Here is a 21,386-nt window from a genome sequence, read left to right as displayed (position 1 = left end):
GATAGTCACATAATTTTGCCTAAGCAGGGACTCAACAGGGCCAAAGGTGATTCAGGGCGGGACATCCTCAGGAAAATCCCACTGTGGCCATCCTCTTCCCTGTGATATGGGCGGCTCACTTGCTGGATGAAAGTGGTTCACTGTTTGAGTATGGGGCACCCCAAAACACCAGAGTGTCTAGGAATCTTTTGCATTCCAAGAAAGTAACATGCATGGGAAAGAATTGCAAAAAGGCTTGAGCAAGAGGGCTACGGCCCCTTCTATGGGAGGTAAGACATGCCACAGAAGTTGAGAAATCTACCATGAATGAAATTATCCGCTTGCAGAAGGCATTACAATTAGACAGACATGCAGGTAGCATCCTCTGCCTTAATGTCTGACTTTGCAGAAGTGGATAAAAGGGAGGACCAAACGGAGGTCTTAGCATGCCAGCTTCTTAAACTTTTGGGGATATTAATGGCCCTGTGCTAGAGACTATGCTAAGAAGTTGCATCTGCTTGTGTGTTTGTTTATGTATATGATCTTGTATGTTACCTCTGGACGGTATTGCTAATTACACGTTTCTTTGTCTTGTTTTACATAAATAAGGCTACTGCCAGGGCAGATCTTAGAAGCTAAAAATCTATAAAATTGGTGAGCACAGATCAAGCATTGAAGAACTATTAGAGTGCTTGTCACTTCAGGAAGATGCCCGTGATAGGGTAAGATCATCACAGAATGATTTAGGTTGACATTATATCACCCACCAACCTCAGGAAAATTTCCTTGTAACAGGGTATGCTGTAAAACATGCATAATGCCCTAACCCATGGTATGGCCCGTTTATATATTAGATCTTCTCTAAAAGCTTTAACGTGGTCTTTAAGTTATAGAGACAGGCATGCCACCTTCTGGCAGGAAATGCAAACTGTGGTTCTGAAAACTGTGAATATCTAGCAAAAATAACAAATCTTTGTAAGTTTATTTTGTGTCCCAAGATGATGGCTTAATATCCATCACGTTGGAGATGCTGTGATCAGACAGAACTGTGAGTCATACCCCATTTGAAGCCAGGAATGTTTGGACAGAAACGGGGTTACAACTCCACCTGCAAGTCTTACTTTAGAAAACTTCTGCGAGCCTGCAGGGGAATTACAACTTAGAATAACTATGGCCATAATGGGGGCATTGCAATTAGATAAAATCATTTAAGAAGTAAAATCTTCTTAAAAGCAAAATCTTCAGAACTCATAACTAGTGAGTTTTGTTTTATACCACATTTGTGGCAGTATAAAGTATAAAACTACAAGATATCTGGATTCATAGTTTGTGTGTATATACATATCATGCAAATGGGAGAGAATTTTCTACTTTCCGTTGGTGTCGCGAAAATTTAGTGGCTTAAAAGCAAACACTTGTCTAGGAGTTCGAGGCGGGCGGGTGCGGGGGGGGAGGGACGCGGCAGCGGCTCCGGCCTGAACCTCAGTGGCGGCTGGAGACGGGGACGCTCGCGCGGGGCCTTTTGCTGCCGCCTGGGACCCAAGGCGCTGGGGCCGGGAGCTGCGGGCAGGCGAGCGGGAGGCCGGTGGGGGGAGGGGGGTGGGGAGCGTGCTCTTCCCGCCGCGCTCCTCCCCAGCTCCGTGGTGCTGCAGCCGGGCCAGTTATTGTGGAGCCGCATGTCACAGCACTGTGGGGAAAGAATGTTTCATTGAAATGTTTAATTGAAGTAAATAAAACCATAACACAGATTTCGTAGGAGAAGATAGATGGTGGAAGTTTGCAGACTGTTGCAGTTCATCATCCTCAGCATGGATTCTCTTTCAAGGAGAATATCAGGGAAGGGTCTCTTTTAACAGCTGCGCACTTAATGATGCACCAGTTATGTTCATAACAGGATTCTCTTGTAAGATAAATTCTAATTTAAGATAAATTCTAACTGAAATAAGCAGGCGATGAGAGGAAATAAAGGGCTCGGCAGTTTATTTGAATGCAATTCTTGGGTGATGTTCTTTGGTCTGAAACACAGGCCAGGGAAGTCACACCCGGTCAGGGAGGTGGGGGCTTATAAAGGGTTAGGAGGGGGAGGAGTGGGCAAGCTATCCTAGGGGGCGTGGAGAGGTATGATTGGCTAAAGGTGACATAATAAACAACTAGAAACGTTTTTTTTCTAAGAGGGAGGAGGCTGACATCCGGGTCTTAGTTGGCACATCAGAAGGATGGAATTCAGGAAGAGCTGTCCCCTTTCCACATAAGGCATGGTCCTTGGGGTCTGGTCTGTTCTCCTTTTATGGTATCTCTCTGTTCTGTTTGCATGTCCTTGTTTTTCTTTCTTCTAGCCTAATATTCCAGCCTTTTGGTCATAATGGGCGATGACTTGATATGGCTATTTCTGTCTGACAAGGGGTGTCATGGGGGTTTGAGGCTGGTATTAAGCCGAAGGAAGGGGTTCAGTGGGTAGAGGTGCATAATGGTGAAGTAACATTTGGCTGTTGGTGACTCCGTTCATCTGGGTTAGTTGCTGTTGGAGGAACTTGAGGACATAAGGGGCAACTGAGAGTAAAACTACAAACTGTTATTAAGGGGCCCAGTAGGGGCATTAGCCAGGCCATTATGGGGGACTGGAATTCTGGATCGAGTTTACATCTCAATGACTAGTATTGGGATTTAGTATAGATAAGACTGCATTACTGAAACAATACTTTTCTCTAAAATCACTCTCATTTTTATTAGAAGTAGCTAGATTAAGAAAATAATTAACAGTTGGATTGATTATTTGCATAAGTACAGCAAGAAGAGCATTTGATCACATAGGCTCTTTTAAATATGTTTCGCTGGAACTTTTTATAAGGAATTTCAGATTGAACTTTTAAAGGCTTCTCAAGGTCAGAAAGCCAAGTAAGACTTGACATCAGGTTTTGCCTGCAGTACTTGTACATTTGGGTGAATTCTTCTCTTCTCGAGGTCCCTAAGACAAACTGAGGTTCCTTCACCTGACTGGAAGTGACTTTCTTTACTCACCTGGCAAGGCTGCTGGGAACTCTCTAAACAAGGTATCAGGCCAGTTCTTTCAAGGGGCTTTTTGGCTTTATAAAGTTAATCTTAGTTCTGTAAAGCTAACTGTTCATATCTGAGTTTACACATGTGTCTTTCAGATATGATGTTCCAGTCAAAGTCTTGGAAATAAAACTAGTGTTTTTAATTGGTCTTCTTACAAGGAAAGCAGATTCTTATTGAACTTGTGCAAATAAATATACTGCCATGAAATATAAAAATAGTCACTGAGAGTTTTTAAATTCTGGAGGGATCAGGTAGAGAGAAAGATAAAGTTTCAATTCTGCTTATAAAGGCTGTCATTTACCAAACTGTTGTCAGCTTAAAAGAAAAAGATTAAACACTTTATCAACAACATTTAAAACAAAAAGCTACAAAATCATCTTCTTTAGTCTACTTAATCTTATGTAACTAATACCTGTTCTGCTGAAATCTAGTTTCTTACTAGTTTAGGAGTAATAAACAGTGAGTATAGATGACAAAAGACAAATGACAATGGTTAAAGATCTGATAAGAGCTTACTGTAAGACAGTTGTCATAAGGAAATTTGGATATTTCTGTAACACAAAACATTCAGTAACAAAGTTCAGCATCATTCTTTTTGACAGTGCTTTCTAGGTAATTAAGCAGGTAATTAAATATCAGAAAAATAAGCTAAATTACCTAAATACATTCTCCAATCAGAAAAATTTCTTCTGATATGTTCTAGGGGCCTTCTGGAAAATATAAGAGTTAACTAGAGGTAAAAGTACCTTTTTGAATTTGATTTTGGGAAGCCGTTTAAAGTTTTAAGGCACTTGCTCAAATAGGATTATAGGTTGCTATGAAGCAATACTTATTTATTTAACCAGAATGACAACAAAATACTTCAAAGTCAAATAAAGAAGGTTACACCATTGTTAGCAAACTTTAGCTTTTAGTCTTTTTAATATTAAGATTTCATTTTCTTAAAGACTCCAACAACTCACTGAGACTTTAAGTATAAGAAGCTGCTTTGATAGAACAATTAGAACTCTCTGCAATATTTCAATATTAAGAGCAGATTAACAGTTAAGAAAACTTTGTCTTTTTAAATGAAAACAAAATTCTAATTTTGCTATGTACCTGATACTGAGACTCACTTGCTTTAATTTTATATAGCATGACTATAGTAAATTCTACAAACTTTTACAACTTTCTCTTTACATTTAGATTTCTCTCTCTAAATAAACAGCTTTACTTTAGAACAAAGTTACTTTCTTTTATTAAAAGACACATTTTTTTAGCATGCAGAAATGTTTTCCTTATTATTTTAAGTAGTTTTGATTAGAACTTAAAACCATTACTTTAACCTTCAGTGAACACTGAAAAATAGGCTACTGTAAACTGTTACACTAACATTCTTCAGATTGATACATCTATGAATATATATTATCATTTTTGGAAATGTGCTTTACAACACAATTTCCTACTAGGCACAAGATATGTTTATATAACTTAGCAAACTTTAAGAATTTTGGTTGCTATGAAAACTCTCAGCCTGTTTGCATATATATACACTGTTATACATTAATACAGTATTATTATTAAGATGTTTATTTGCTATGCTTGTTTACTTATTTTTAGCAACTATGCTAGATTACTTACAAAACTTTTACTGAATATGAGGCAAAGCCAAGCCTTTAAGCATTTTATTCTTAAAAGATTTAGCAGATAACATCAACTCAAATGACTTTAGGTAAACTTAGGCAGCTGATAACCACAAGGACATGCCCACGTCAGCTAAACCCAAGTTAGCATTAATGCTGAACATTTTATCAGATTTTCTGGAAGTTTTAGAATGCCTAATTTTCACAAGCACTTGTCTTTAAATCAATTTTTATTAATACTATCTGGAGGTAGAAAATATTTTTCATTTACACACTTAGACACACAAACATACGAATTGAGACATAACAACTACAGTTAGCAACACTTTTCATATAAAAACATATACACAGACAAACTAATATAAAGATTTGAGTTACTGATATTTAATTGCTTTCATTCTTTTTAGCTTCTTGTCAGTGGCTTCTGGGACCAGAGGGACGGAGGAGCGTGTTCTGGTGGGGGAAGAGGGTGGTGAAGGTGCAGCCACCGGGAGAGGAGAGCATCAGGACAACAGCATGGGTGAGAATGTAGGACTTTAAGATTGCAGCAAACAGAGGAGGACAAAGGACTTAAAGATGGTGGTGGAGAGAGGGGTAGGGGGTGGCGATCTGAGAGAGGTGGGAGACTAAGGTATTCTGGTGGATCTGGAAAGGAAGAAGGACTGGGCAGAGTAAGAGGCTGACAATTTTTAACTGGAGATCAGACCAGGAGAACCTGGGTCATTGAACACTTAACATAAAGGCCTGGGCAGGAGTGCAAAGTCCAAAAAGCCTGCACATATGGGATTTCATTCTACTCTCCACTCCAGTGGCAATAATTAACCAAGTCAGTGAGGAGGCCAAAATCAAATGTTCCCTCAGGGGACCAGTGAGACTGATTGTCCAAGGGATACTGAGGCCCGGCCTCAGAGCAAAGGAAGACCAGCTTCCATTTACGAACTTCCCAGGACAAATATAGAGTAGCCAAATTAGAAATGAGACACCACATTGGGTTCTGGGCCTCTGCTTTGAGGGCTGGTTCCCCATGTCTGCACCACTTCCTAACTAATCCCACTGAGAAGAGCACCCACCATCCCAAGCACGCCAAGTCAGGGGAGACATCCTGGGAGCTTGGGTTAGGGACGCCTCCCCCACCACAGGGCCAGAGGTGGGCCGGATGCCCACAGATGTCCTGGGGCCTGGGGTAGGGACGTCTCCCATACTGCAGGGCCAGGGGCAGGCTGGATGCCTGCAGAGGGTGGGCCAAATGCCCAGGTGCCAGATGCCCCACCTGGATGTATGTACTATTTATAGTAGACCCGGTGAAACAGAGTTAGGAAGGGAAACAGACTGGGGGAAACTGAGGGACTCACGGGTAAATAGTCCATGCAGCAGAGAGTAGGCTGAGGTCTCAGGTCAGGGAAGGAGTGGGCAGGGCCACTGGTGACCAGTCGGGGTCCCGTGCTCATGCTCCTTCCTGGGTTTCGGCACCAAATATAAGATGAATTCTAGTTGAAGATAAATTCTAACTGAAATAAGCAGGTGATGAGAGGCAATAAAGAGCTTGGAAGTTTATTTGAATGCAATTCTTGGGTGATGTTCTTCGGTCTGAAACACAGGCTGGGGAAGTCACACCCGGTGAGGGAGGTGGGGGTTTATAAGGGGTTAGGAGGGGGAGGAGTGGGCAAGCTATCCTAGGGGGCGTGGAGAGGTATGATTGGCTAAATGTGACGTAATAGACAACTAGAAACTTTTTTTCTAAGAGGGAAGAGGCTGACATCTGAGTCTTAATTGGTACATCAGAAAGATAGAATTCAGGCAGAGCTGTCTTCTTTCTATATAAGGCACGGACTTTGGAGTCTGGTCTGTTCTCCTTTTATAATATTTCTCTGTTCTGTTTACATGTCCTTGTTTTTCTTTCTTCTAGCCTAACAGCTCTGATTCTGGAAAATACATATGCAAAGCCATTACATTCCCACTTGGAAATGCTCAGTCCTCTACAACCGTAACTGTGTTAGTTGAAACCACTGTGAGCCTAGTAAAAGGGACAGATTCTTTAAATGATGGAGGAAATGAAATAGTAGCAGTCATTTGTATTGCAGCCACTGGAAAACCAGTTGCACATATTGACTGGGTGGGTGATCTTGGTGAAATGGAATCTACTGAAACTTCTTTTCCAAATGAAACAACAATAATAGTTAGTACAAACTGTTTCCAGCCAGGTTTGCTAGAGGAAGGTGAATTACTTGTGTTGTAAAACATCCAGCCTTGGAAAAGGACAGCAGGTATTCTTTCCTATTAGATATACAGTCTGCTCCTGATGATTCAGTAACAGGCTATGATGGAAATTGGTTTTTAGGAAGAAAAGGTGTTAATCTCAAGTGTAATGCTGATGCAAATCCACCACCCTTCAAATCTGTGTGGAGCAGGTTGGACGGACAATGGCCTGAAGGTTTACTGGCTTCAGACAATACTCTTTATTTCGTCCATCCACTGACTTTCAATTATTCTGGTGTTTATATCTATAAAGTGACTACTTCCTTGGTCGCAGAAGTGATCAAAGGTCGTCTACATTTCAGATCCTCCTCCTACTACCACCCTTCAGCCTACAATTCAGTGGCATCCCTCAACTGCTGACATCAAGGATCTCACAACAGAACCAAAAAAATTGCCCTTCCCATTGTCAACTTTGGCAACAATCAAGGATAACACAATTGGCAGGATCATTGCTAGTGTAGTGGGTGGGGCTCTCTTCATAGTACTTGTAAGTGTTTTGGCTGGAATATTCCGCTATAGGAGAAGATGGACGTTTCGTGGAGACTACTTTGCCAAGAACTACATTCCACCATCATATATGCAAAAAGAATCACAAATAGATGTTCTTCAACAAGATGAGCTTGATTCGTACCTAAAAGACAGACAAGAAGACACAGGACAACAGCCAGACTACATCCACACCTGCGAGAACCCAGCGCCTGGTGAAAGGGGTAAGATACAAGAACCGGCTGGGTGGAACCCGAGGCCCCTCACCCCAGCTACCTGTGGGAGGAGAGGAGTCGGAGCAGGGAGGGAGAAGGAGCCCAGGACTGCTAAACACCCAGCCCTAGCGATCCACACCAGAGCACAGACACACAGTGTACGCATGGGGTGCTGGAAACTAGGAAGGCAGGACAGTAATACCTGTGAGCAGGTCCCGCAGCCAGTACCCCTGGGACAAAGAAAAGAGAGTACTTTTTGAAAGTTTTAAAGGGACAGGGACCCCTCAGTTGAATGGAAGCATCCCGGGTAACAGTCTAGCAGCTGGAAATTAGAGGGAACTCTGGGTGCACTAACTCCCTGGGCAACAGCTCTGAGACCCCACACGGAGGTAAACAGCCAAACAGCCCACCGTCCATTGCCCCTCCGGGGCCCCACAAAAGCAGAGCAGCAGCCTGAGGCTGGCCATGCCAACAGCAGGGGAGCTTCCTCCATACTGGCCTGGTAAGATACAGACACAGTCTACACGCAATTGCCCAACACAAGCCACTAGGGGTCGCAGTTGTCCCAGGAAAGAAAGGCCAGGAGCCAAGTGGAAAGAGTCTAGACTCTCCCAGCTGACAGATGAGTAAATAGCATACCACTGCACCTGTCAACATGAAAAGGCAAAAAAAAAATATGATCCAGACAAAACTAACCCAGACAGCTTCAACATCTGCTACATCTTCCCCAGAGAAGGAACCTAGGGAGATAGATTTAACCAATCTTACTGAAAAGGAATTCAAAACAAAAGTCATAACCATGCTGATGGACTTGCAGAGAAATGTGCAAGAACTGAGGAGGGAGAATACAGAAATAAAACAATCCCTGGAAGGACTTCAAAGCAGAATGGACGACATGCAAGAGACCATTAATGGACTAGAAAACAGAGAACAGGAATGCAGAGAAGTTGATGAAGAGAGAGATAAAAGCATCTCCAGGAATGAAAGAATTGTTTTTTTAAACTTCTATTATTTTTATTATATATGTATTAAAATTCCTAGGAGTGGAGTTCCTGGGTCAAATGGAAGGTCTGTTTTGAGCATTTTGATGAACCACCATACTGCTTTCCACAATGGTTTAACTAATTTACATTCCCACCAGCAGTGTAGGAGAGTTCCCCTTTCTCCACAGCATCGCCAACATTTGTTGTTCTTTGTCTTTTGGATGGCAGCAATGCTTACTGGTGTGAAGTGATACCTCATTGTAGTTTTAATTTGCATTTCTCTGATAATTAGCGACGTGGAGCATCTTTTCATGTGTTGGTCATCTGTATTTCTTGTTTAGAGAACTCTCTGTTTAGTTCTTCTGCCCATTTTTTAATTGGAATATTTGTTTTTTGTTTGTTGAGGCATGTGAGCTCTTATATATTCTGGACATCAAGCCTTTGTCGGATCCGTCATTTTCAAATATATTCTCCCATACTGCAGGGTTCCTTTTTGTTCTATTGATGGTGTCCTTCACTGTACAGAAGCTTTTCAGCTTAATGTAGTCCCACTTGCTCATTTTTGCTGTTGTTTTCCTTGCCGGGGGAGATATGTTCAAGAAGAGGTCACTCATGTTTATGTCTAAGAGGTTTTTGCCTATGCGTTTTTCCAAGAGTTTAATGGTTTCATGACTTACATTCAGGTCTTTGATCCATTTTGAGTTTACCTTTGTATATGGGGTTAGACAATGGTCCAGTTTCATTCTCCTACATGTAGCTGTCCAGTTTTGCCAGCACCATCTGTTAGAGACTGTCATTTTTCCATTGTACGTCCATGGCTCCTTTATCAAATATTAATTGACCATATATGTTTGGGTTAATTTCTGGAGTCTCTAATCTCTTCCACTGGTCTGTGGCTCTGTTCTTGTGCCAGTACCAAATTGTCTTGATTACTGTGGCTTTGTAGTAGAGCTTGAAGTTGGAGGGTGAGATCCCCTCTACTTTATTCTTCTTTTTCAGGATTGCTTTGGCTATTCGGAGTCTTTGGTGTTTCCATATGAATTTTTGAATTATTTGTTCCAATTCATTGAAGAATGTTGCTGGTAATTTGATAGGGAATGCATCAAATCTGTATATTGCTTTGGGCAGGATGGCCATTTTGACGATATTAATTCTTCCTAGCCATGAGCATGGGATGAGTTTCCATTTGTTAGTGTCCCCTTTAATTTCTCTTAAGAGTGACTTGTAGTTTTCAGAGTATAAGTCTTTCAATTCTTTGGTTAGGTTTATTCCTAGGTATTTTATTCTTTTTGATGCAATTGTGAATGGAGTTGTTTTCCTGATTTCTCTTTCTATTGGTTCATTGTTAGTGTATAGGAAAGCTCAGGATTTCTGTGAGTTAATTTTGTATCCTGCAACTTTGCTGTATTCTGATATCAGTTCTAGTAGTTTTGTAGTGGAGTCTTTAGGGTTTTTTATGTACAGTATCATATCATCTGCAAATAGTGACAGTTTAACTTCTTCTTTACCAATCTGGATTCCTTGTATTTCTTTGTTTTGTCTGATTGCCGTGGCTAGATCTTCCAGTACTATGTTAAATAACAGTGGAGAGAGTGGGCATCCCTGTCTGGTTCCCGATCTCAGAGGAAATGCTTTCAGCTTCTCGCTGTTCAGTATAGTGCTGGCTGTTGGTTTATCATATATGGCCTTTATTATGTTGAGGTACTTGCCCTCTATTCCCATTTTGCTGAGAGTTTTTATCATGAATGGATGTCGAATTTTGTCAAATGCTTTTTCAGCATCTATGGAGATGATCATGTGGCTTTTGTCTTTCTTTTTGTTGATGTGGTGAATGATGTTGATGGATTTTCAAATGTTGTACCATCCTTGCATCCCTGGGATGAATCCCACTTGGTCATGGTGTATGATCCTTTTGATATACTGTTAAATTCTGTTTGTTAATATTTTATTGTGTATTTTTGCCTCAACATTCATCAGGGAAATTTGTCTGTAATTTTCTGTTTTGGTGGTGTCTTTGCCTAGTTTTGGTATTAGGGTGATGTTGGCTTCATAGAATGAGTTTAGGAGTATTCCCTTCTCTTCTATTTTTTGGAACACTTTAAGGAGAAAGGGTATTATGTCTTCTCTGTGTGTCTGATAAAATTCCTAGGTAAATCTGTCCGGCCCCGGGATTTTGTTCTTGGGTAGTTTTTTGATTACCATTTCAATTTCTTTGCTCTTAATTGGTTTGTTTAACTTTTGTGTTTCTTCCTTGGTCAGTCTTGGGAGATTGTATTTTTCTAGAAAGTTGTCCATTTCTTCTAGGTCTTCCAGCTTGTTGGCATATAGGTTTTCATAGTAGTCTTTAATAATTCTTTGTATTTCTATGGGGTCTGTCATGATTATTCCATTCTCGTTTCTGATTATGTTGATTTCTGTTTATTCTCTTTTTCTCTTAATAAGTTTGGCTAGAGGCTTATCTATTTTGTTTATTTCCTCAAAGAACCAGCTCTTGGTTTCGTTGATTTCTGCTATAGTTTTATGCTTCTCAATTTTATTTATTTCTTCTCTGATCTCTATTATGTCCCTCCTTCTGCTGACTTTAGGCCTCATTTGTTTTTCTTTTCCCAGTTCCCATAGTTGTGATGTTAGACTATTCATTTGGGATTGTTCTTCCTTCTTCAGTTGTGCCTGGATTGCTATATACTTTCTTCTTAAGACTGCTTTCACTGCGTCCCACAGAAGTTGGGGCTTTGTGTTGTTGTTGTCATTTGTTTCTATATATTCCTTGATCTCTATTTTGATTTTTTAATTGATCCATTGATTATTTAGAAGCATGATGTTAAGCCTCCATGTGTTTGTGTGCCTTTTTGCTTTCTTGGTTCAATTTATTTCTAGTTTTATACCTTTGTGGTCTGAATAGTTGGTTGGTAGGATTTCAGTGTTTTTGAATTTACTGAGGCTCTTTTTGTGGCCTAGTATGTGGTCTATTCTGGAGAATGTTCCATGTGCACTTGAGAAGAATGTATATCCGGTTGCTTTTGGATGTAGAGGTCTATAGATATCTATTAGGTCCATCTGTACTAGTGTGTTGTTCAATGCCTGTGTGTCCTTATTTTCTGCCCAGTGGATCTATCCTTTTGGGTGAGTGGTGTGTTGAAGTATCCTTAAATGAATGCATTGCAGTCTATTTCCCTTTTTAGTTCTGTTAGTATTTGTTTCACAAATGCCGGTGCTCCTGTGTTGGGTGCATATATATTTAGAATGGTTATATCCTCTTGTTGGACTGAGCCCTTTATCATTATGTAGTGTCCTTCTTTATCTCTTGTTATTTTCTTTGTTTTGAAGTCTATTTTGTCTGATATTAGTACTGCAACCCCTGCTTTCTTTTCACTGTTGTTTGCCTGAAATATGTTTTTCCATCCCTTGACTTTCAGTCTGTGCATGTCTTTGGGTTTGAGGTGAGTTTCTTGTAAGCAGCATATAGATGGGTCTTGCTTTTTTATCCATTCTATTACTCTGTGTCTTTTGATTGGTGCATTAAGTCCATTTACGTTTAGGGTGACTACTGAGAGATATGTACTTATTACCATTGCAGGCTTTAGATTCGTGGTTACGAAAGGTTCAAGGTTAGCTTCTTTAGTATCTTACTGCTTAACTTAGCTCACTTATTGAGCTGTTATATACACTGTCTGGAGATTCTTTTCTTCTCTCCCTTCTTATTCCTCCTCCTCCATTCTTCATATGTTGTGTGTTCTTTTCTGTGCTTTTTCTAGGAGTGCTCCCATCTAGAGCAGTCCCTGTAAGATGCCCTGTAGAGGTGGTTTGTGGGAAGCAAATTCCCTCAGCTTTTGCTTGTCTGGGAATTGTTTAATCCCGCCATCATATTTAAATGACAGTCGTGCTGGATACAGTATCCTTGGTTCAAGGCCCTTCTGTTTCATTGCATTAAATATATCATGCCATTCTCTTCTGGTCTGCAGGATTTCTGTTGAGAAGTCTGATATTAGTCTGATGGGTTTTCCTTTAAAGGTGACCTTTTTCTCTCTAGCTGCCTTTAAAACTCTTTCCTTGTCCTTGATCCTTGCCATTTTAATTACTATGTGTCTTGGTGTTGTCCTCCTTGGATCCTTTCTGTTGGGATTTCTGTGTATTTCTATGGTCTGTTCGATTATTTCCTCACCCAGTTTGGGGAAGTTTTCAGCAATTATTTCTTCAAAGAGACTCTCTATCCCTTTTCCTCTTTCTTCTTCTTCTGGTACCCCTGTAATACAAATATTATTCCTTTTGGATTGGTCACATAATTCTCTTAGTGTTGTTTCGTTCCTGGAGCTCCTTTTATCTCTCTCTATGTCAGCTTCTATACGTTCCTGTTCTCTGGTTTCTATTCCTTCAATGGCCTCTTGCATCTTATCCATTCTGCTTATAAATCCTTCCTGGGTTTGTTTCACTTCTGTCATCTCCTTCCTGACATCTGTGATCTCCCTCCGGACTTCATCCCATTGCTCTTGCATTTTTCTCTGCATCTCATCCCATTGCTCTTGCATATTTCTCTGCATCTCATCCCATTGTTCTTGCATTTTTCTCTGCATCTCTGTCAGCATGTTCATGATTTTTATTTTGAATTCTTTTTCAGAAGGACTGGTTAATTCTGTCTCCTTCTCAGGTGTTCTCTCTGTGATCTTTGTCTGCCTGTAGTTTTGCCTTTTCATGGTGATAGAGATAGTTTGCAGAGCTGGAAGAGCTTTCCTTCTTGTTAGTTTGTGGCCTTCCTTTCCTGGGAGAATAGTAACCTCTAGTGGCTTATGCTTGACAGCTGTGCATAGAGAGGGCTTCTGCTACCTGCCCGGTTGCTATGGAGTTTATCTCCGCTGTTGCTGTAGGCATGGCCTGGCTGGGGATTCTCCTCCAAAATGGTGGAGCCCTGTTGGAGGGGGAGCTGCCAGGAGGCTGTTTATCTCCATAATGGGCCTCTGTGCTCCCTGTTGCCCAGGGGGTTAGAGTGCTCAGAGATCCCGTGATTCCCTACCTCTGGGCTAAGTGTCCTGCCCTGCCCCTTTAAGACTTTCAAAAAGCACTCTCCAAACCAAAACAACAACAGCAACAACGAAAGAGAAAGAAAAAAAAGGAAAAAACCAAGGAAAAAATGCGTGATTTTCTTTGTCTTTAGGCACCAGTCTCAGCCACCTGCTCACTGGTCTTGCTGCCCTGTTTCCCTAGAATTGGGTTCCCTGTACCTTTAAGGCTTACAAAAAGCACTCGCCAAAAAAAAAAAAAAAAAAACGCTCTGGTTTCTTTCCACCTGCCGGGAGCCGGGGGGAGGGGTGCTCAGGTCCCCCCGCACCGGGGCTTGTATCTTACCCCCTTCATGAGGCACTGGGTTCTCGCAGATGTGGATGTGGTCTGGATGTTGTCCTGTGTCCTCTGGTATCTATTTTAGGAAGACTTGTCTTTATTATATTTTCATAGATCTATGTAGTTTTGGGAGGAGATTTCCACTGCTCTACTCATGCTGCCATCCTGGCTCCGCCTCCCAGCATGAAACAATTTTAAGAGAACTTTGTGACCAATCAAAATGGAGCAATATCCACATTATAGGGGTTCCAGAAGAAAAAGAGAGAGAAAAAGGGATAGAAAGTGTCTTTGAAGAAATAATTGATGAAAACTTCCCCATACTAGGGGAGCAAATGGCCTCTCAGAACACAGAGGTACACAGAAATCCCATGACAAGGGATCCAAGAAGGGCAACACTAAGACACATAATTAAAATGGCAAAGATCAAAGACAATGACAGAATATTAAAGGCAGCACAAGAGAAAAAAAAGGTCACCTACAAAGGAAAACCCATCAGGCTATCATCAGACTTCTCAACAGAAACCTTACAGGACAGAAGAGAATTGCATGACATACTTAATACAATGAAACAGAAGGGCCTCGAACTAAGAATACTGTATCCAGCACGATTATCATTTAAATATGAAGGAGGGAATATAAAATTCATAGACAAGTAAAAGTTGAGGGAATATACCTCCCAGAAACCACCTCCACAGGGCATCTTACAGGGACTGCTCTAGATGGGAGCACTCTTAAAAAGAGCACAGAAAAAAAACACCCAACATATGAAGAATGGAGGAGGAGGAATAAGAAGGGAGAGAAATAAAGAATCATCAGACCATGTTTATAATAGCTCAATAAGTGAGTTAAGTTAGACAGTAATATAGTAAAGCAGCTAAGCTTGAACCTTTGGTAAACACAAACTTAAAGCCTGCAATGGAAATAAGTACATACCTTTCAATAATCACCCTAAATGTAAATGGACTGAATGCACCAATCAAAAGACACAGAGTAATAGAATGGATAAAAAAGCAAGACCCATCCATATGCTGCTTAGAAGAGACTCACCTCAAACCCAAACACTGGCACAGACTTAAAGTCAAGGGATAGAAAAATATATTTCATGAAAACAACAGAGAGAAAAATGCAGGTGTTGCAATATTTGTGTCAGACAAAATAGACTTCAAAATAAAGAAAGTAACAAAAGATAAAGAAGGACACTACATAATGATAAAGGGCTCAGTCCAACAAGAGGATATAACCATTATAAATATATATGCACCCAATAGAGGTGCATCAACATATGTTAAACAAATAGTAACAGAATTAAAGGAGGAAATAGAAGGCAATGCATTCATTTTGGGAGAATTCAACACACCACTCACTCCAAAGGACAGATCCACCAGACAGAAAATAAGTAAGGACACAGAGGCACTGAACAACACACTAGAACAGATGTACCTAACAGACATCTACAGAACTCTACATCCAAAAGCAACAGGATACACATTCTTCTCAAGTGCACATGGAACATTTTCTAGAATAGACCACATACTAGGCCACAAAAAGAGCCTCAGTATACTCCAAAACATTGAAATTCTACCAAACAACTTTTCAGACCACAAAAGCATAAAACTAGAAATAAATTGTACAAAGAAAGCAAAAAGGCTCACAAACACATGGAGGCTTAACAACATGCTCCTAAATAATCAATGGATCAATGACCAAATTAAAATGGAGATCCAGCAATATATGGAAAGAAATGACAAGAACAACAAAAAGCCCCAACTACTGTGGGATACAGCAAAAGCAGTCTTAAGAAGAAATTATATAGCAATCCAGGCATATTTAAAGAAGGAAGAAAAATCCCAAATGAATGGTCTAATGTCACAATTATTGAAATTGGAAAAAGAAGAACAAATGAGGCCTAAGTTCAGCAAAAGGAGGGACATAATAAAGATCAGAGAAGAAATAAATAAAATTGAGAAGAATAAAAATCAATGAAACCAAGAGCTAGTTCTTCCAGAAAATAAACAAAATAGATAAGCCTCCAGCCAGACTTATTAATAGGACAATAGAGTCAATACACATCAACAGAATCAGAAACAAGAAAGGAAAATTCACAACGGACCCCACAGAAATACAAAGAATTATTAGAGAGTACTATGAAAACATATACGCTAACAAGCTAGGAAACCTAGGAGAAATACAGAACTTCCTAGAAAAATACAATCTTCCAAAGCTGACCAAGGAAGAAAAACAAAATCTAAACAGAACAATTACCAGCAGCGAAATTGAATCGGTAATCAAAAAGCTATGAAAGAAAAAAACACACGGGTCAGATGGATGTACCTCAGAATTTTATCAGACATACAGAGAAGATATAATTCCCATTCTCCTTAAAGTTTTCCAAGAAAGAAGAGGAAGAAATACTCCCAAACTCATTCTATGAAGCCAACATCACCCTAATACTAAAACCAGGCAAAGATCCACCAAAAAAAAAAAACCTACAGACCAATATCCCTGATGAACGTAGATTCAAAAATACTCAACAAAATATTAGAAAAACGATTTAAAAAGTACATCAAACGGATCATACACCATGAACAAGTGGGATTCATCCCAGGGATGCAAGGATGGTATAACATTTGAAAATCCATCAAAATCATCCACCACATCAACAAAAAGAAAGACAAAAAGCAGAGGATCATCTCCATAGATGCTGAAAAAGCATTCAACAAAATTCAACATCCATTCATGATAAAAACTCTCAGCAAAATGGGTATAGGGGGCAAGTACCTGAACATAATCAAGGCCATATATGATAAACCCACAGCCAACATCATACTGAACAGTGAGAAGCTGAAAGCTTTTCCTCTGATATCGGGAACAAGACAGGGATGCTCCCTCTCACCACTGTTATTTAACATTATACTGGAGGTACTAGACATGGCAATCAGACAAAACAAAGAAATACAAGGAATCCAGATTGGTAAAGAAGAAGTTTAACTGTTACTATTTGCAGATGACATGATATTGTACATAAAAAACCCCAAAGACTCCACTGTAAAACTACTAGAACTGATATCGGAATACAGCAGAGTTGCAGGATACAAAATTAACACACAGAAATCTGTGGCTTTCCTATACACTAACAATGAACTAATAGAAAGAGAAATCAGGAAAACAATTCCATTCACAATTGTATCAAAAAGAATAAAATACCTAGGAATAAACCTAACCAAGAAAGTGAAAGATCTATACCCTGAAAATTATAAGATACTCTTAAGAGAAATTAAAGGGGACACTAACAAATGGAAACTCATCCCATGCTGATGGCTAGGAAGAATTAATATCATCAAAATGGGCATCCTGCCCAAAGCAATATACAGATTCAATGCAATTCCTATCAAAATACCAACAGCATTCTTCAATAAACTAGCGAAAATCATCCTAAAATTCATATGGAACCACAAAAGACCCTGAATATCCCAAGCAATCCTGAGATGGAAGAATAAAGTGGGGGTTAATCTCACTCCCCAACTTCAAGCTCTGCTACAAAGCCACAGAAATCAAGACAATTTGGTACTGTCACAAGAACAGAGCCACAGACCTATGGAACAGAATAGAGACTCCAAACATTAACCCAAACATATATGGTCACTAATATTCGATAAAGGGGCCGTGGACATACAATGGGGAAATGACAGTCTCTTCAACAGATGGTGCTGGCAAAACTGGACAGCTACATGTAAGAGAATGAAACTGAATCACTGTCTAACCCCATACACAAAAGTAAATTCAAAATGGATCAAAGACTTGAATGTAATTCATGAAACCATAAAACTCTTAGAAAAAACATAGGCAAAAATCTCTTAGACATAAATATGAGTGACCTCTTCTTGAACATATCTCCCTGCGTAAAGGAATCAAAAGCAAAAATGAACAAATAGGACTATATCAAGCTGAAAAGCTTCTGTACAGCAAAGGACACCATCAATAGAACAAAAAGGTATCCCACAGTATGGAAGAATATATTCATAAATGACAGATCTGATAAAGGGTTGACATCGAAAATATATAAAGAGCTCACACACCTCAACAAACAAAAAGCGAAAAATTCAATTAAAAATGGACAGAGGAGCTGAATAGACAGTTCTCTTAAGAAGAAATTCAGATGGCCAACAGACACATGAAAAGATGTTCCACATCGCTTGTCATCAGAGAAATGCAAATCAAAACCACAATGAGATATCATATCTCACACCAGTAAGGATAGCTACCATTCAAAAGACAAACAACAACAAATGTTGGCATGGTTGTGGAGAAAGGGGAACCCTACTACACTGCTGGTGGGAATGTACATTAGTTCAACCATTGTGGAAAGCAGTATGGAAGTTTCTCAAAAAGATCAAAATATAAATACCAGTTGACTCAGGAATTCCACTCCTAGGAATTTACCCCAAGAATGCAGCACTACAGCTTGAAAAAGACAGATTCACCCCTATGTTTATCACTGCACTATTTACAATAGCCAAGATATGGAAGCAACCTAAATGGCCATCACTAGATGAATGGATAGAGAAGATGTGGTTCATATACATAATGGAATATTACTCAGCTATAAGAAAAAAACAAACCCTACCATTTGCAACAACATGGATGGAGCTAGAGGGTATTATGCTCAGTGAAATAAGCCAGGCAGAGAAAGACATGTACCAAATGATTTCACTCATATGTGGAGTAGAAGAACAAAACAGCAGAATCACAGAACCCAAGAATGGACTAACAGGTACCAAAGGGAAAGGGACTGGGGAGGATGGGTGGGAAGGGAGTTTAAGGGCAGGGAAAAAAGAAAGAAGGCATTACGATTAGCATGTATTGTGTGGGAGGGGGACACGGGGAGGGCTGTGCAACACAGAGAAGACAAGTAGTGATTTTACAGCATCTTACTATGTTAATGGACAGTGACTGTGAATGGGTTTGTGGGGGGGACTTGCTGATAGGGGGAGCCTAGTAAACATAATGTCATTCATGTAATTGTAGATTAATGATATCAAAATAAAACTAATAAAAAAATAAAAAAATAAAAAGTAGAATAAGGGTTTTCTAGGCCTGGGAAGGTAGAGGACAGTGTGGGGTGACTGTTAAAGGGTACAGGCTTCTTTCAGGGGTGATGAAATGTTCTAGAATGGATTGTGGAAATGGTTGCACAGCTCTGAATATACTAAAAACCACTGAGTTGTCCATCTTAAATGGGCGAGTTGTATGGTATATGAAGTATGTTTCAATAAAACTATTGTAAAAAAAAATTTCTATCCATTTCTCCACAATAGATCCCATATTTAAATGAGAGACTGATTTCTGACATTTTAGTCTGTGTAAGTAGGATAAATTGATACCAACAATACATAGCAACCACAAAGGTGTGTGTGTTGTGTATCTGTGTGTTAGAAAGTGATGCTTTCAGTATTGATCATGTTGAAGCTATGATAACAGTAACTGAGTGATATAACTGAATCAGTGATAACGTAAGTCCTGTCTTTGGAAACACAGGTAGATCTGAGAAAGTACATGTTCACAGGAAAAGGGAGAAAAGTACAGAAATCCTCAGTCAGTGGAAACAATAATTGAAAGACAGCATGAGTGAAATGGTAATATTATGGAGACATAGACTAGGTAGTCAATCTTATAAGGCAAAGAAGTAAAATCATGATCTGTGAATAGACAATTAGATATGGATTTAAAAGTATATACAAAAGAATAAGGAGATGATATAAGTATAGGTATGGATATGGATATAGATGTGAACATAAATGAAAATTACCTTGAAAGATAGGTTCAGTCTACCATTTTATGTTAGTGTAGGTAGTGTTCTCTGTTACTCATGGCAATGTCTAATTTGGGAGGATATATTTGAAGTACCCATTGGATTGAGATGCACATAAGCTTATACCATTATGTAGGCTTAGAGGTAGACTAAAATCATGTGTATGTTGCATCTCTATAAATTTCAGTGTGCAAAGTATGTATACTCTATATCAATTAACGATTATTTTCTATGAATTCTCCTTATAAATATATTCTGAAATGAGTATTGAGTCATTCTGTTTTACTTTTACAATCACTGTAAACATGCTTTATGATCTAAGACCCTGCTGAGTGCCCCTTTCACCTCTGTGTTCCTCAAAGTGAAGATCATGGGGTTTAGCATTGTGGTGATAATGCTGTAGAGCATGGCAGTGAGTCTGTCAATGGCTGCAAAGTGTTGACTATAGGATGGATGAATGTAGGTAAATATAACTGTACCATAAATAAACAGACCATCAAGAGGTGGGAAGCACATGTGGAAAAGGATTTGTCCTTCCCTTCCACTGACTGGATCTTTAGGATGGTGGATATGATGTACATGTATGAGATGAAGGTAGTTAGGAAGGCACCAATTCCAAACATACCTGCTACCACTAAAATAAACATTTCTTCCATGTAGGTGGATGAGCAGGAGAGGGCCACCACTGGGGGAATGTCACAGTAGTACTGGTTAACCCGATTGGACTTGCAGAAAGACAGGCGGAAGGTGGACACTGTGTGGATGAGGGAATGGAGAAACCCTGCTGCCCAGGTCCCAGCTGCCAGCTGGGCACAGCGAGCCTTCGTCATGATGAGGGGGTAACGGAGGGGGAAGCAGATGGCCACGTACCGGTCATAAGCCATGAGAGTGAGAAGGAAGACCTCAGTCCCCGCCAGGGCCACAAGGAAATAAAGCTGCAAAGCACAGCCCAGGAAGGAAATGCTGTGATTCCCAGTCAAGAGGTTGTCCAGCATCTTGGGGACAGTAGCTGATGGGCAGAATATGTCTAAGTGGGACAGATTGGCCAGAAAGTAGTACATGGGTGTGTGCAGCTTTTTCTCGGTCCCGATGGCCAAGAGAATGGCCCCATTTCCCACCAAAGTGACCTGGTAGGTGATGACAAAGACCACAAAGAGAGGATAGCACACCTCGGGGAGGTCAGAGAGCCCCATGAGGATAAAGTGAGTCACAGTGGTGAGATTGTAGCCATCCATCTCCTCTCTGCATGGGGTTTCTTTGGAGGGAAGGAAGGCAGCAAACCATTTAGAGAAAAAAAACAAGGAATTATTTATTAGAAATTTGGAAAATCACTGTTTGTGGTTGGTGTTTAATAAGCTAGCCATATATTAATTAGAGATCCATTATTACAACTGTTGTTAAAGACATCTGATTTCATGTTGTCTCCTGGAATGTACATCTACAGCTCCTTACAACAAGGAAGCCCTCTGAGACCCTGAGGGGACGTTTAGCAATCCACCTTCTCAGGAAAACCACTGTAGTCCTTTGACAGCGTTTGCAATTACACAATTCAGTGACAGCTGATGTTGTGTTTTTCATACCTTCTTGGGCATTTGCCTTATTTTGTTTTTTTTTAAATTTCAATATGTACAATTTTGTGCACTAC

General features: G+C 40.0%; 2 pseudogenes; one reads left to right on the top strand and one right to left on the bottom strand.

The window, feature by feature from the left end:
* The first annotated feature begins 302 nt into the window (after positions 1 to 302).
* LOC140845970 (nectin-3-like) lies at positions 303 to 19,541 on the top strand (annotated as a pseudogene).
* Positions 19,542 to 20,035: 494 nt separating this feature from the next.
* LOC108399270 (olfactory receptor 5V1-like) lies at positions 20,036 to 20,976 on the bottom strand (annotated as a pseudogene).
* Between the last annotated feature and the right edge of the window lie 410 nt (positions 20,977 to 21,386).

This window comes from Manis javanica, chromosome 14 (genome assembly GCF_040802235.1).
Source record: "Manis javanica isolate MJ-LG chromosome 14, MJ_LKY, whole genome shotgun sequence".
Taxonomy (NCBI): Eukaryota; Metazoa; Chordata; class Mammalia; order Pholidota; family Manidae; genus Manis; species Manis javanica.
This window is presented reverse-complemented; position numbering and strand designations above follow the sequence as displayed.